Here is a 16,464-nt window from a genome sequence, read left to right as displayed (position 1 = left end):
ATTTGAAACTACTGTAAGTCACATTTTTTATGTCCTTCTCCTCTTCCTACCCCTCTCTCCTCCTATTCCACTGTCTGTCCCCAGTGCATCCATATGGTATGCTTTTAAAAATATTAGATTTAGTCCCCACAATCTACCAATTTACTTGATGGTTTTAAATTCTTTTTTAAAAGCTATGCTTTAACAAGAGACAAGTCTAGAAAATTTAATTCAGTACATCTTCCAAAGCACATTCCAAATTACTTTAAATGTCTTGCCTATAATCTTTTAAGAACAAAGTAGGGTATAAATAAATAAAAAATAAGTACATATGGCTCTAAATAGGTCAAGAAAGTCATACAGAAGGATCATCACTGTTCTAAAGACATCTATTGGGACTCATCTATTGGATTAGTGTGCCCCAGATTAAAACTTACCGGAGCTATTGGTGGGGTGCAAAATACTTCTACCACTAAACCACTGAGTCATAGGACCCAAGAGTTTGGAGAAATCTTGAGATCATTTAGTTCAATATCCTACCCAAACTTACTATTACATCCTTTATAGATTAAGTAATAACAGTGATAATAATGTCAAACACTTACGTGGAGTTTAATATGTGTTTTCTAATATTAATTTATTTAATCTTCATAGTAACCTTGTGAGGTAAGTAGTAGTATAGTCCCATTTTACATATGAGGAAAACTAAAGACAGAGAGAGGCACAGATGACCATCCAACCTCTGCTTGAACTTTTACTGCCTGACAGTTCCATTGTGGAAGGGCTGTACTTGTAGAAATTTAAAGTTCCCCTTAAAAAAGTTAATCTCGAAGATCTTCCTCACTAACAACTCCAACTCATTTTCATTCAATCTGAGCTATTTCTTCTTCCTCCCAGATGATAAGAATTCCCAACCCAAACTCAGCACACACTTTTAGTCTATTGCCCTCTCTACATGACAGCAGTGTTTTCCAGAAAGCATCCCTTGGCATCACTCTAAAGGTTATTGCCTGAATTACAAATTTACCTTTGCCCTTTGCTTCATGGAAGGCCCCAGTTACCACATTCCTTCTTCCTAAGGTCCTAGAGCTCTAGGCAGGCAATAATTCAGGCCTCTTTAACAAGCAGGCAGTGGTTCTGCTGTCCAGGGACAGCAGTCAATAAACATGCTGTGCCTCCAACCCCCCCAGCCTCCATTAACCTCTGAAACTAATTACCTTGCTAACTGCAGAGGCTGTACAGCCATGCTAATGAGCTGCTGGACGATGGCATTTTTTTGCTCTCAGAGGAAAAGCCACAGTGCGCCAGCAGGGATGGGAGCCTCCTCGGGTCAGCTCTCCTCTGAGACTCAGCTCCAGAAATTCTCAGAATACCACTTAGCAGGGATATGGACTTGGACGTGAAATCCCCTGGTGCCGAACACGTCCGTTAATTAGCATTCAGAGAAATAAAGAAAAATGAAGATTTAAAGGTCACTGCATTAGCATTTCACCCCATTTCTCAATAGCTATTTGTGTACACTAATTTTCCACTCATTTCTCCTATTAATCACTGTCTCTATGGAGAACTTGGCCAAACACATTAGCAGACATGCTTCCTGGTGGCCATATTCTTCTCTGTAAATAATAATAAAAGAAATCACTGTTTATTTGCTCAACTTTAACATTTTTAAGTGAAAGAGAATTATGTAGGTGGTTAAACATTTCAGCTCCCACTGAAAAGAATGCAGACAGAATTTCTTGTTTCTCGGCAAACCAGGATCAGTGTCAGTGTCAGGCTTTTTTTTTTTTAAAACACCAAAATCTGGCCAGTTAACAAATTCTCTCTCTAGAAGAATCTCTTTTTACAAAAGACCCAATAGTGATAGACTCTTTTCCTGTGTGAGCTGAGGAGAAGTCATCAAAATGTTCCAGTTGCAAAGAACACAATATGTTATTTAGATTTTAAGTTTGTCAGAGTCCCTGAGAAAGTTCTGGCAGCAGGTTGGAATTCAGTAGCTTCTGGTCACCATACCTGCACTGCCCCCACCATCTGCAATAACCTGAAAGCTCTTACCTCGAAAGAGCTCCTTTCCTGTGAACATTTAGCACTGTTTTGGTTCTACCCTCACTGCCCTGCTCTCCTAGAACCAAAGGGCCAACGTCCCTGGATGGATGGGAGGAGGACAAGTTCCCCAGCGGAGCCCCCAAGTCCCAAGAGCTCAGAGAAGAGAGAGCAGCCACACGTTCCTTTCAGGAGGTCTTCAAATGAACTGCTTCTTCAACCCCTGCCCTTCATGGAAAACATTTTACTCCGTATTATGGAAAAACATCGTCAGAGAAAATCTTCCCCAGGTGCTTTCTTTGCAGGGATATCTCTCAGAGTCTGAGGGGTTAGGAAACTGCTCCTCAATCATTATGACCAGTGACAGCAGCCTTGAGCTGTGGCAGCCAGCAAAGTGTATTACTGTTTCCTGCATATTCACACTGTATTTCTTCAGTATTACACACTCACATACATCAAGTACAGAATGTTCCTAAAGCTGCTGGGAAGAGGAGCTAATGTCCTGACAATTCATCTCTGAAAATTTTTTTTTTCCAGCAAGCAGCCAAAAGTCATATCAAACTAGCAGCTGTAAAGGTCACGTGGGAAATCTGTCACCATCTTTGAATAACTTCTTACGTGCAAGTGGAGAATACACTGGAACAAGGGAAAGGAACTGATGCTTCTTCGTAGATGTCAAGCTGAAAGGCATGATGAGTCCTTCCTGTGCATGGTGACAGTACCTCCTCCTTCCCTGCCTCTCCACTCACCTGTTGGCATCACCCATTTAATGCCAATGTTTATAGTAATAAGAGCAGGTCATAAGAGCGTTATTGATGCATTGGCTTTCATAGAGCAGAGTGATACCCAATGAACTCTGTTATTATAAATATAATAAGCAAGAAACTTGGAAGAAAAAAGACAGGGACATTTAAGGTCACCAGAATGTAGTCAACCCAACAGCAGAATAAAGTGGAAGTGGCTGTGCCTCAATCTCCTTGGTCAAAAAGACAAGCTTACAGTAAGAAGTGTATCCAGGACAGGCTGGCACTTAACTGAACCATACCTACAAATACACAGGATTGACAAAGAGTCTGAGCACAAGAATTATGATGGACAACGTGATGCTTCTGATCCTTGGCTGGCACTCTAAGCTTTACGTGGCAGAAGAATCCATCACCAGATGCAAGCATTGGGTTCTCTGAGTCCTTATGTGACCTTACTTTCCCCATCCCAACCCACCTCTGGGTAGAGCTGGGGTCATAGAAATAGTGATGCTTCACGTGTCACAGGCTATTCTCTAGTCTCCTGCAGAGAGCTTCCAAGTACCACCGGGAGTCCCCAGGAATGCCTGTTCTGTGCTCATGAACAAGCTCCCTCCTGCTGGCCCTGCACTTGCTCTGCTTAGAGCTGGACTCCACAGAGTCTGCTGCCACCACTCACTGCACCACCACCAGCACCCCGACCTTCCATGACGCCTGGCTGTTGGGTGGTTTATGGCAAACTGAACTGGACAACTTCCCTCCCACTTCAGTAACATTTGCTAAAGCCACACTTTCTGACATCTGAATATTTATAGTTTTAAGATAACAGCTCTTCTAGTTCTTACCAACAATCCCCTCTCCGCTTAGGTTCTGGGGGGTATCAGAATCCAGCAACACACAATACATACCGTGTCCTTGGAGTCACTGGGTCATGTCGGCATGCCTGGCTCCCTCTTCCCTTTGGATAAGTTCTCTCCAGAGAGGCTCCCTAGCTCACGTGCACAGAGCTTCTGCCTTGTCATCCGGCACGAAGCCAGTCATTCCCAGACAAATCAGAGCACTGGCAGTGGGCAGATATCAGGCTGGATCAGGTTCTCTCTTATATTCACATAGGAAAGCTCTACCATATGCTCAAAGAGGATGTTGCATGAGGCTCCGGGGCAGGGACCCAACACACAACACAGGATCATCTCTCTCATATTTATTTGCTTCATCTGACCTGTCACACCTTTGGCCATCAGAGAAGTGCTGATGGAAGCAATATATTTCTAATTCCAGAAAGGTCATGCACAGTTTTGAATTGAAAGTTTAAAAGCTTCCTTAACAATCCTAAAGGCAAGGATCAAACCAGGGTTTGGTCAGTGGAATGCTGGGGAAAAATTTCCACCTCTTCTGTGAAGTATTTCAAGTCCTTCTGTTACCCCTCAGGCCCAACTGCTCACAGGAGCGACTCAGGAAACATTTGCTTATCAAACAGAGTTCTATTTTATTGGCCCACAGAAGAGAGAAAGGGATAGGGAGAGAAGTAGGAAGGATTCTTGTTTCCTTTATCTCAGCTCAAGTCCTGAATCGAATCCACCATTCTCATATCTACTAAATGAAAGATGAACATTTCCACTGGATCAGGTCTTCACATCCTGCTTAACACTGGAAGGGTGAATGCACAGAACAGCTCAAGGCCTTTCAACGGATTGAATCCAGCCCATCTGATCATCTAGGATAATCTGACTCAGTTAAAGTTAACTGATTGTGGACTTTAATCACAGCTACAAAGTACCTTCACAACACCGCCTAGATCAGTGCTTGACTGAGTAACTGGGGACTGTAGCCAAGCCGAATTCACACATAAAACTGACCATGACACTAGCCATAAGACAACACATCAAATCCACTAGTCTTAATTTCCTCAACCCATTCACTGTACTCTTTACTTCAGTCCCTCAGACTTAACAGCTAGACAGTAATGATGGAACACATCATTATTGGCAACTGTTCAAATTTTAACAGTGGTAAAATGTGCAACTGCAAATATGAAATGCCTCTGACTATATGGAGCGTTTCCTACCCCTCACTTCAGCTGAGCGTGTTCTCCATGTCCATCACGTCCCAACCCTGGGCCCTAGGCCCCCGAACACACATTCAGCCTGGATCACTCTCCTCCACCTGGCCGCTGGTGCTCTGGTAGCACAGGCGTCCTCTCTCTGACACTCCCTCCCGACAGCTGACTTCTCAATCCCCACTGCTGCAAATACTCACTGTTTCTGTCTCTTTCTCTCTCTCTCTCATCATTGAATGAGGTCAATGATTGATGCCACAATAAATTCATTTTCTCTACCCTAAGCCAGACTCTCAACTGCTGCCTGGGTTTTTACTTGTCTCCAACTGATTCCCTCTGTCTTTCCTCCAATACATTAAATCTTTCCCACTCTCTTCGAGCCTCCAGGCTTCCCTTCTCTGCAGGTGACCTGGTGTCCTACTGAAGCTGCATAGCGTGAACTTTTTCCCTCTCTCTTCCACGTCTAAGTGTCTGTTTCTTCTGCCGCCCTCCGCTCCTTCGCTCCCATTACAGAGATGGTTCTTCCTTCTCCTCCCTGAGGTCGACTCCTCTACCTCTATTTGCATTTAGCCATCCTAAGCCTCCTGCCTCTTCTTGAAGCTTATCTCATATTTATCAGTCCTCTCCCTGTAGCCTTCAAGTTCTTCCTCTCTTCATTGCTTTTCTCCCCATCATTAAAAGCATGGGCAGCATTTTTGTGTTTCAAAACAAGACGTAACAGAACAAAATTCCTCTCTAGATCCCCACTCCTTCCTGAACTTATATCCTCTTCCTTTCCCTCCCAATGTTCTCAAAGAACCCACTCTGTCTACTTTTATTCTACCCCCAGCTCCTGCCTCCTTACCAAAGAAATCATTATTTTGAAGATCATTAATTTACCAGTCGCCAAATCCAATGGCTTTTTAACAGCATTTGATTGTTAAACAAACCTCCTTCACTTTCCAAGACCTGGGAATTTCTTGGTTCTCCTCTGCCTTCCTTGACCACTCCTTGTCTGTCTCCTCTCACCAGTGATTCTCCTTCATTGCACATTCACAGCTCACATGCACCTACATCTTTCAAACTGGGTATTCTTACCCTGAGGCTTCACCATGACGCAGTAGGAGGATGTGAAGACACAGGATAACCAGGGTGCATGGAACTGGAGAAAATACATGGAGAATGCAAAACTGGCTATGATGTTTAATATGAAACCATAAATCTTTCAAGAAACAGCCACACCTTCCAGATCCCAGATGTGTGTCATTTGCTGTCCTCTGCCACCAGCGGTGCTTTAATGGAAACACTTTAGAATCACTGGACACATTATCTCATTTGACCGTTATGGCAAACCTATTATCAGAATGATAGAGTTATTAACTGGTTTTGCAGGCAAGAAAACTTAGGGTAGGGTAAGTTTTGATTAACTTGTGGTTTCAGTTATCTAGTGCTGTATAACAAACCACTTCAAACTCAGTGGTATGAAACAGACAATTTATTATTTCAAACAGTTATGTGGGTGGATGGGGGCTCAGCTGGACAGCTCTTTTTTTTTTTTTTTTTTGGTCTCTCTTGGGATTTCTCATGAAGCTGCATCAGATGGGGGCTGGAACGTCTTAGATGGCTCGCTTGCATGTCTGGCACCTGGCTGGGGACAGCTAAAAGGCTGGCCTCAGCTGGGATGCTGAAATAGCTGGGTCTCTCTCTCCCCATGTAGTCTCAGGGCTACTCTCTCTATGGGTTCTCCAGAAGGGTAACTGGATTTCTTATATTGTGGCTCAGAGCACCCCAAAGAGCAAAAGCCTTCTTAAGGTTTAAGTCCAGAACTGGCACAGGATGACTTCCACCATATTCCACTGGTTTGAGCCAGTCACAGACCCAGGCCATGCTCAAGGGGAAGAGAAGTGAGGCTCACCAGGGACCACCAGTGTAACCAGCCACTGCATTTGTCTAGCTGATGATGCTGGGACTTGGACCTGTTCTTTAACTCTAAGTTTAGTGAACCCTGTTTTCGTTCTACTGTCCTTCCTTGTTGTTATTCTTACCCCTAGCTGAAGTTCTGTCCTCTGCCTCTTTCTCTCCACTCTTCTTTGGTAACCTCATTCCATTTCAGGAACTCAGCAGTTCACTCCATGGGAATGGGTGTCATGCCTTCTCTGTTTGACTTCTCTCATTTCCAGTTGTCTGTGGATTAAGACGTCTGACCTCAGACTGAACACACCTGAGATAGGTTCCATGCTCTTCCCTTCTGTATTTGCTGATTCCTGTGTTCCTTATTTTGGATCCTGGAATCAGCTTCTCCTAATCACCCAAGATTGAAGTCACTGAATACCTTTGATACCGCCCTCTCCCACAGCCCACACATAATCAAGGTGCCAAAAGCTCACTATCTGACCTCCTCCTCACCTTTGAATCCATGCCTTTCTTGTTATTCCCACTCCATTCCCAAGCCTTATAAACCCTTGCCTAGACTGTTTTTAAAATTATAATTTTAAGCACATGAGTGGTTTAAAACTAGAGGAGAAAATCATAACCCAAAAACCCCACTACCCTCACACAATTACAATCTTAATTTGGTTTATTTTTTAATGTATTTTTAAAAGAATTATTATTATATTATACATATCATTGACTGCTTTCTTCACTCATAATATTTTTCAATTTTGCTACATACTGTTCATAATGATAACATTTTGATGACTGTACAACTTTCCATCCTATGCATGCATCCTAATTTACATAAAAATTTATCTATTACTGGACCTTTTTCTCAGCATTACCTTTTTTTAAAATTTAATTTAATTTTTATTTTATACTGGAGTATAGTTGATTTACAATGTTGTGTTAGTTTCAGGTGTACAGCAAAGTGATTCAGTTATACATATACATATATCCATTCTTTTTCAGATTCTTTTCCCATATAGGTTATTACAGAATATTAAGTAGAGTTCCCTGTGCTATACAGTAGGTCCTTGTTGATTATCTATTTTATATATAGTATGTGTAATTACCTTGTTATTTATTTTTTTGCTATTATAAGTTACTTGGTGATGAAAGAACAACTTCATTTATGTAGCTTTTTGATGTTTGAGGTTATTTCCTAAATATCCAAAATTGGTATTGCTAGAATTAATTACATTAATACTTTTATAGCTCTTGATACATATTGTCAATTATTTTTCAATTCAGTTATACTGTTTTATATAAAGTTTTGTACATAATATATGAATACATAACTTTCCTATGCCCTCAATTTGAACTAAATATTATCATCAAAGCTTTGCTAATTTAATTAGCAGAGTGATATCATTATTTCAGTTTGCATTTCCTTGAATAATAGCAAGACCAGCTTTTTGGTTGCATTTCCTTACAATTATTATTTTTTCTTTTAGGAATTGTAAGCCTATGTCTTTTGTCTATTATTCTTTGATATCTTGCTATATTCCTTATCAAGTTTATGGTACTTTACATAATAACAATCCTAAAATTTTGTTACATTTGCTATAAACATTTTTTTCCTTTTTTTGGGGGTACCCCATCTATGGTCTACTTTTTCTTCAATCATCTACATACCTTTTAATACGATTTTTTTTTGAAGTCCCAGTCTTGAATGTGACAGTCTCCTCCTAAAAACAAAACCAAACAACCAACCAAGAAAAAAGTCAGTAGTTTCTTACTGTTTAATACAGCAGTTCCCATTTCTTTGTGACTCAGGACACCCATGACAGATAGTCATCACATGCCTGTCACACTACCATTGCACATCCAGGATTATGCACAACTTTTCACACATTTGTTTTCACTTCACCTTTTTCCCTCATTTAAACAACACTTATCAAGATTTTCTAATTCTCTGCTGAGATTGCCTATTTTTTCACTTGTTACAAGCATATTTTCTTGATGAGCATAGTTATAATAGTCCCGTTAAAATTCTTTTCTGACAGTACCAATGTCTACATTATCTTGGAGCTGGCATCTGTCAATTGTTCTTTCCCTTAGAAATATCTTCTTGATTCTTCATATGTTAAATGATTTAGGGTTGTGTCTTTGGCGTGTTAATACTATGCTGTGGGATACTCTCAATTCTGTTATATTCCTTCAAAAAGTATTCTTTTTATTTTCTTTGGAAAGCAATTAACTTGTTTAAACTCAAAATGTAAAATGAAAGCTTGCCTGCCCTGGTGGTGACTCTGCATGTATGGTTCAGTGTCTGCCAGGGTCTTGGGCAAAGTGTATATGCAGATTTTGACATTTCCTCCTCTGCTTCTCTTGTTTCTGGAGTTCCCCCATCATCCTCCAGTGCTCCTAGCTGCCCAAGCCTCCTCTTTCTAAATCCCCTTGGCAGAGAGGCGGAGGATTTCAACTGCAGTTTTATCCCCTTCTGCCAACACCATGATTGCCTGCAGGGTAAACTGCTGCAGGGCATTGGCAGTCACCTCTTCCAAACTGTGACTCTCTTTTTGCTTTGCTACAGTCTCCAGAGCCCTCAGAGTGACTTTTTTGTTGTTGCTCAGACTTTATAGTTGTTATCTGTCAGACAGTCAAGCTGTTAGATTAGAAACCTACTCTACAATACTGGAAGCACAACTCTTTCAGAATATATACTTATGCGGTGAAGTTTCATAAAAATACACATACTGTTTGTTCAAGGTGAACACAGAGCCATTTTGGTTTGGAGTATCACTATTTTGCTCATAACTTTTTGTTTAATTAATGGCTGCAAAATTTTAACAAGCAGCTACCAGTGTACTAACATGTCTCTAAATCAATCGCCTATAAACACACTCTCAATGAACATACACAACTTTTGTAATTCTTTTGTTCTGTTTGTTCTGATTATATCCATTGAAATGTAATATGTATCTGTTAACTATACATAATATATATTTAATATATCTGAATATATATTAAATATATTTTTATGTATTTAAAAATATATTTTTATGTGAAAATATTTTTTTATATTTATTTATTTTTAACATCTTAATTGGAGTATAATTGCTTTACAATGGAGTGTTAGTTTCTGCTGTATAACAAAGTGAATCAGCTATACATATACATCTATCTCCACATCTCCTCCCTCTTGCGTCTCCCTCACACTCTCCCTATCCCACCCCTCTAGGTGATAACAAAGCACAGAGCTGATCGCCCTATGCCATGTGGCTGCTTCACACTAGCTAGCTATTTTACAGTTTGGTAGTAGATATATGTCCATGCCACTCTCTCACTTGGTCTCAGCTTACCTTTCCCACTCCCTGTGTCCTCAAGCCCATTCTCTATGTCTGCGTCTTTATTCCTGTCCTGCCACTAGGTTCATCAGGACCATTTTTTTTTTTTTTTGATTCCATATATATGTGTTAGCATACGGTATTTGTTTTACTCTTTCTGACTTACTTCACTCTGTATGACAGACTCTAGGTCCACCCACCTCACTACAAATAACTCAATTTCATTTCTTTTTATGGCTGAGTAGTATTCCACCGTATATATGTGTCACATCTTCTTTATCCATTCATCTGCTGATGGACACTTAGGTTGCTTCCATGTCCTGGCTATTGTAAATAGAGCTGCAATGAACATTGTGGTACATGTCTCTTTTTGAATTATGGTTTTCTCAGGGTATATGCCCAGTAGTGGGATTGCTGGGTCGTATGGTAGTTCTATTTTTAGTTTTTTAAGGAACCTCCATACTGTTCTCCATAGTGGCTGTATCAATTTACATTCCCACGAACCGTGCAAGAGGCTTCCCTTTTCTCCACACCCTCTCCAGCATGTACTGTTTGTAGATGTTTTGATGATGGCCATTCTGACTGGTGTGAGGTGATACCTCACTGTAGTTTCAATTTGCATTTCTCTAATGATTAGTGATGTTGAGCATCCTTTTGTGTGTTTGTTGGCAATCTGTATATCTTCTTTGGAGAAATGTCTATTTAGATCTTCTGCCCATTTTTGGATGGGGTTGTTTGTTTTGTTGATATTGAGCTGCATGAGCTGCTTGTAAATTTGGGAGATTAATCCTTTGTCAGTTGCTTCATTTGCAAATACTTTCTCCCATTCTGAGGGTTGTCTTTTCATCTTGTTTATGGTTTCCTTTGCTATGCAAAAGATTTTAAGTTTCATTAGGTCTCATTTGTTTATTTTTGTTTTTATTTCCATTTCTCTAGGAGGTGGGTCAAAAAGGATATTGCTGTGCTTTATGTCATAGAGTGTTCTGCCTATGTTTTCCTCTAAGAGTTTTATAGTGCCTTACATTTAGGTCTTTAATCCATTTTGAGTTTATTTTTGTGTGTGGTGTTAGGGAGTGTTCTAATTTCATTCTTTTACATGGAGCTGTCCCGTTTTCCCAACACCACTTATTGAAGAGGCTGTCTTTTCTCCACTGTATATTCTTGCCTCCTTTATCAAAAATAAGGTGACCATATGTGTGTGGGTTTATCTCTAGGCTTTCTCTCCTGTTCCATTGATCTATATTTCTGTTTTTGTGCCAGTACCATACTGCATTTAAGACAATTTTAACCCCCAAAATTTCAATCACATGATAAGTTGAAAATTTTTAACATAATGCTAAGGGACAAAATGAGGGTGGAAAACTGTACATTTGTTCTAGTTCTGTGAAAAATGCCATTGGTAGTTTCATAGGGATTGCATTGAATCTGTAGATTGCTTTGGGTAGTAGAGTCATTTTCACAATGTTGCTTCTTCCAATCCAAGAACATGGTATATCTCTCCATCAGTTTGTATCCTCTTTAATTTCTTTCATCAATGTCTTATAGTTTTCTGCATACAGGTCTTTTGTCTCCTTAGGTAGGTTTATTCCTAGGTATTTTATTCTTTTTGTTGCAATAGTAAATGGGAGTGTTTCCTTAATTTCTCTTTCAGATTTTTCATCATTAGTGTATAGGAATGCAAGAGATTTCTGTGCATTAATTTTGTATCCTGCTACTTTACCAAATTCAATGATTAGCTCTAGTAGTTTTCTGGTAGCATATTTAGGATTCTCTATGTATAGTATCATGTCACCTGCAAACAGTAACAGCCTTATTTCTTCTTTTCTGATTTGGATTCCTTTTATTTCTTTTTCTTCTCTGACTGCTGTGGCTAAAACTTCCAAAACTATGTTGAATAATAGTGGTGAGAGTGGGCAATCTTCTCTTGTTCCTGATCTTAGCAGAAATGGTTTCAGTTTTTCACCATTGAGAACGATGTTGGCTGTGGGTTTGTCATATATGGCCTTTATTATGTTGACGTAAGTTCCCTCTGTGCCTACTTTCTGTAGGGTTTTTACCATAAATTGGTGTTGAATTTTGTCAAAAGCTTTTTCTGCATCTATTGAGATTATCATATGGTTTTTATCCTTCAATTTATTAATATGGTGTATCACATTGATTGATTTGCATATATTGAAGAATCCTTGCATTCCTGGGATAAACCCCACTTGATCATGGTGTATGACCCTTTTAATGTGCTGTTGGATTCTGCTTGCTAGTATTTTGTTGAGGATTTTTGCATCTATGTTCATCAGTGATATTGGCCTGTAGTTTTCTCTCCTTGTGACATCTTTGTCTGGTTTTGGTATCAGGGTGATGGTAGCCTCGTAGAATGAGTTGGGGAGTCTTCCTCCCTCTGCTATATTTTGGAAGAGTTTGAGAAGAATAGGTGTTAGCTCTTCTCTAAATGTTTGATAGAATTCTCCTGTGAAGCCAGCTGGTCCTGGGCTTTTGTTTGTTGGAAGATTTTTAATCACAGTCTCAATTTCAGTGCTTGTGATTGGTCTGTTTATATTTTCTATTTCTTCCTGGTTCAGTCTCAGAAGGTTGTGCTTTTCTAAGAATTTGTCCATTTCTTCTTGGTTGTCCATTTTATTGGCATATAGTTGCTTGTAGTAATCTCTCATGATCCTTTGTATTTCTGGAGTGTCAGTTGTTACTTCTCCTTTTTCATTTCTAATTCTATTGATTTGAGTCTTCTCCCTTTTTTTCTTGATGAGTCTGGCTAATGGTTTATCAATTTTGTTTATCTTCTCCAAGAACGAGCTTTTAGTTTTATTGATGTTTGCTATTGTTTCCTTCATTTCTTTCCATTTATTTCTGATCAGATCTTTATTATTCCTTTCCTTCTGCTAACTTTGGGGTTTTCTTCTTCTTCTTCCTCTAATTGCTTTAGGCGTAAGGTAAGGTTGTTTATTTGAGATGTTTCTTGTTTCTTGAGGTAGGATTGTATTGCTATAAACTTCCCTCTTAGAACTGCTTTTGCTGCATCCCATAGGTTTTGGGTCGTCGTGTTTTCACTGTCATTTGTTTCTAGGTATTTTTTGATTTCCTCTTTGATTTCTTCAGTGATCTCTTGATTATTTAGTAGTGTATTGTTTAGCCTCCATGTGTTTGTATTTTTTAAAGATTTTTTCCTGTAATTGATATCTAGTCTCATAGTGTTGTGGTCGGAAAAGATACTTGATACAATTTCAATTTTCTTAAATTTATCAAGGCTTGATTTGTGACCCAAGATATGATCTATCCTGGAGAATGTTGCATGAGCACTTGAGAAGAAAGTGTATTCTGTTGTTTTTGGATGGAATGCCCTATAAATATCAATTAAGTCCATCTTGTGTAATGTATCATTTAAAGCTTGTGTTTCCTTATTTGTTTTCATTTTGGATGATCTGTCCATTGGTGCGAGTGGGGTGTTAAAGTCCCCTACTATGATTGTGTTACAGTCGATTTCCCCTTTTATGGCTGTTAGCATTTGCCTTATGTATTGAGGTGCTCCTATGTTGGGTGCATAAATATTTACAATTGTTATATCTTCTTCTCTGATTGATCCCTTGATCATTATGTAGTGTCCTTCTTTGTCTCTTGTAATAGTCTTTTAAAGTCTATTTTGTCTGATATGAGAATTGCTACTCCAGCTTTCTTTTGATTTCCATTTGCATGGAATATCTTTTTTTCATCCCCTCACTTTCAGCCTGTATGTGTCCCTAGGTCTGAAGTGGGTCTCTTGTAGACAGCATATATACGGGTCTTGTTTTTGTATCCATTCAGCCAGTCTATGTCTTTTGGTTGGAGCATTTAATCCATTTACATTTAAGGTAGTTATCGATATATATGTTCCTATTACCATTTTCTTAATTGTTTTGGGTTTGTTTTTGTAGGTCTTTTCCTTCTCTTGTGTTTCCTGCCTAGAGAAGTTCCTTTAGCATTTGTTGTAAAGCTGATTTGGTGGTACTGAATTCTCTTAGCTTTTGCTTGTCTGTAAAGGTTTTAATTTCTCCTTCAAATCTGAATGAACTCCTTGCTGGGTAGAGTAATCTTGGTTGTAGTTTTCTGCCTTTCATCACTTTAAATATGTCCTGCCACTCCCTTCTGGCTTGCAGAGTTTCTGCTGAAAGATCAGCCATTAACCATATGGGGATTCCCTTGAATGTTATTTGTTGCATTTCCCTTGCTGCTTTTAATATTTTTTCTTTGTATCTAATTTTTGATAGTTTGATATGTGTCTTGGCATGTTTCTCCTTGGATTTATCTTGTATGGGACTCTCTGTGCTTCCTGGACTTGATTTACTATTTCCTTTCCCATATAAGGGAAGTTTTCAACTATAGTCTCTTCAAATATTTTCTCAGTCCCTTTCTTTTTCTCTTCTTCTTCTGGGACCCCTATAATTCAAATGTTGGTGTGTTTAATGTTGTCCCAGAGGTCTCTGAGACTGTCCTCAATTCTTTTCATTCTTTTTTCTTTATTCTGCTCTGTGGTAGTTATTTCCACTATTTTACCTTCCAGGTCACTTATCCGTTCTTCTGCCTCAGTTATTCTGTTATTGATTCATTCTAGAGAATTCTTAATTTCATTTATTGTGTTGTTCATCAATGTTTGTTTGCTCTTTAGTTCTTCTAGGTCCTTGTTTAACATTTCTTGTATTTTCTCCATTCTCTTTCCAAGATTTTGGATCTTTAGTATCATCACTGTGAATTCTTTTTCAGGTAGACTGCCTATTTCCTCTCATTTGTTTGGTCTGGTGGGTTTTTACCTTGCTCCTTCATCTGCTGTGTGTTTCTCTGTCTTCTCATTTTGCTTAACTTATTGTGTTTTGGGTCTCCTTTTCACAGGCTGCAGGTTCACAGTTCCCGTTGTTTTTGGTGTTGCCCCCAGTGGCTAAGGTTGATTCAGTGGGTTGTGTAGGCTTCCGGGTGGAGGAGACTGGTGCCTGTGTTCTGGTGGATGAGGCTGGATCTTGTCTTTCTGGTGGGCAGGACCATGGCCAGTGGTGTGTTTGGGGTGTCTGTGACCTTATTATGATTTTAGGCAGCCTCTCTGCTAATGGGTGGTGTTGTGTTCCTGTCTTGCTAGTTGTTTGGCATGGGGTGTCCAGCACTGTAGCTTGCTGGTCATTGAGTTGAGCTGGGTCTCAGCATTGAGATGGAGATCTCTGTGAGAACTTTCGCTGATTGATATTACGTGGAGCTGGGAGGTCTCTGGTGGACCAATGTCCTGAACTCGGCTCTCCCACCTCAAAGGCACAGGCCTGACACCCGGCCACAGCACCAAGACGCTGTCAGCCACATGGCTCAGAAGACAAAGGAGAGAAAAAAAGAAAGAAAAAAATAATAAAATAAAATAAAGTTATTAAAATAAAAAAAAATATTAAAAATAAAAAAATTTAAAAGTCATAAAAAGAAGAAAGAAAGACGAGAGCAACCAAACCAATAAGCAAATCCACCAATGATAACAAGCACTAAAAACTATACTAAAAAAAGAAACCCTAGGACAAATGGTAAAACCAAAGCTATACAGACAAAATATAGACACTCACAAAAAGAGAAAAAGGAAAAAGATATATATACCTATATATATGATAAAAAAAAAGGAAGTGAGCAACCAAATCAATAAACAAATCTACCAATGAAAATAAACTCTAAATACTAAACTAAGATAACCATAAAACCCAAGACAAATCAGATGCAGAAAGCAAACCTCAAGTCTACAGTTGCTCCCAAAGTCCACCTCCTCAATTTGGGTTGATTCGTTGTCTATTCAGGTATTCCACAGATGCAGGGTACATCAAGTTGACTGTGGGGATTTAATCCGCTGCTCCTGAGGCTGCTGGGAGAGATTTCCCTTTCTCTCCTTTGTTTGCACAGCTACTGGGGTTCAGCTTTGGATTTGGCCCCGCCTCTGCGTGTAGGTCGCCTGAGGGCGTCTATTCTTTGCCCAGACAGAATGGGGTTAAGGAAGCAGCTGATTCGGGGGCTCTGGCTCACTCACGCCTGCGGGAGGGAGGGTTACGGAATGCGTGGCGAGCCTGTGGCGGCAGAGGCCAGCATGACATTGCAACAGCCTGAGGTGCGCCATGTGTTCTCCCAGGGAAGTTGTCCCTGCATCATAGGACCCTGGCAGTGGCGGGCTGCACAGGCTCCTGGGAGGGGAGGTGTGGATAGTGACCTGTGTTTGCACACAGGCTTCTTGGTGGCTGCAGCAGCAGCAGCCTTAGAGTTTCATGCCCATCTCTGGTGTCCGCGCTGATAGCCGTGGCTCGTGCCCGTCTCTGGAGCTCATTTAGGTGGTGCTCTGAATCCCCTCTCCTCGTGCACCCTGAAACAATGGTCTCTTGCCTCTTAGGCAGCTCCAGACTTTTTCCCGGACTCCCTCCCAGCTAGCTGTGCCGCACTAGCC

General features: G+C 40.0%; 1 long non-coding RNA gene across 1 annotated transcript in view; it reads right to left on the bottom strand.

Annotated features, from left to right (window-relative positions):
* Positions 1-8,397: 8,397 nt before the first annotated feature.
* LOC132360642 (uncharacterized) overlaps positions 8,398-16,464 on the bottom strand; it is a 229,147-nt gene continuing 221,080 nt past the window's right edge. Inside the window, exon 6 of the long non-coding RNA XR_009501138.1 lies at positions 8,398-8,426. This is a non-coding gene — a long non-coding RNA (uncharacterized LOC132360642). The remainder of the gene's footprint in view (positions 8,427-16,464) is intronic.

The sequence above is a fragment of the Balaenoptera ricei genome, chromosome 2 (assembly GCF_028023285.1).
Source record: "Balaenoptera ricei isolate mBalRic1 chromosome 2, mBalRic1.hap2, whole genome shotgun sequence".
NCBI classification, from domain to species: domain Eukaryota; kingdom Metazoa; phylum Chordata; class Mammalia; order Artiodactyla; family Balaenopteridae; genus Balaenoptera; species Balaenoptera ricei.
This window is presented reverse-complemented; position numbering and strand designations above follow the sequence as displayed.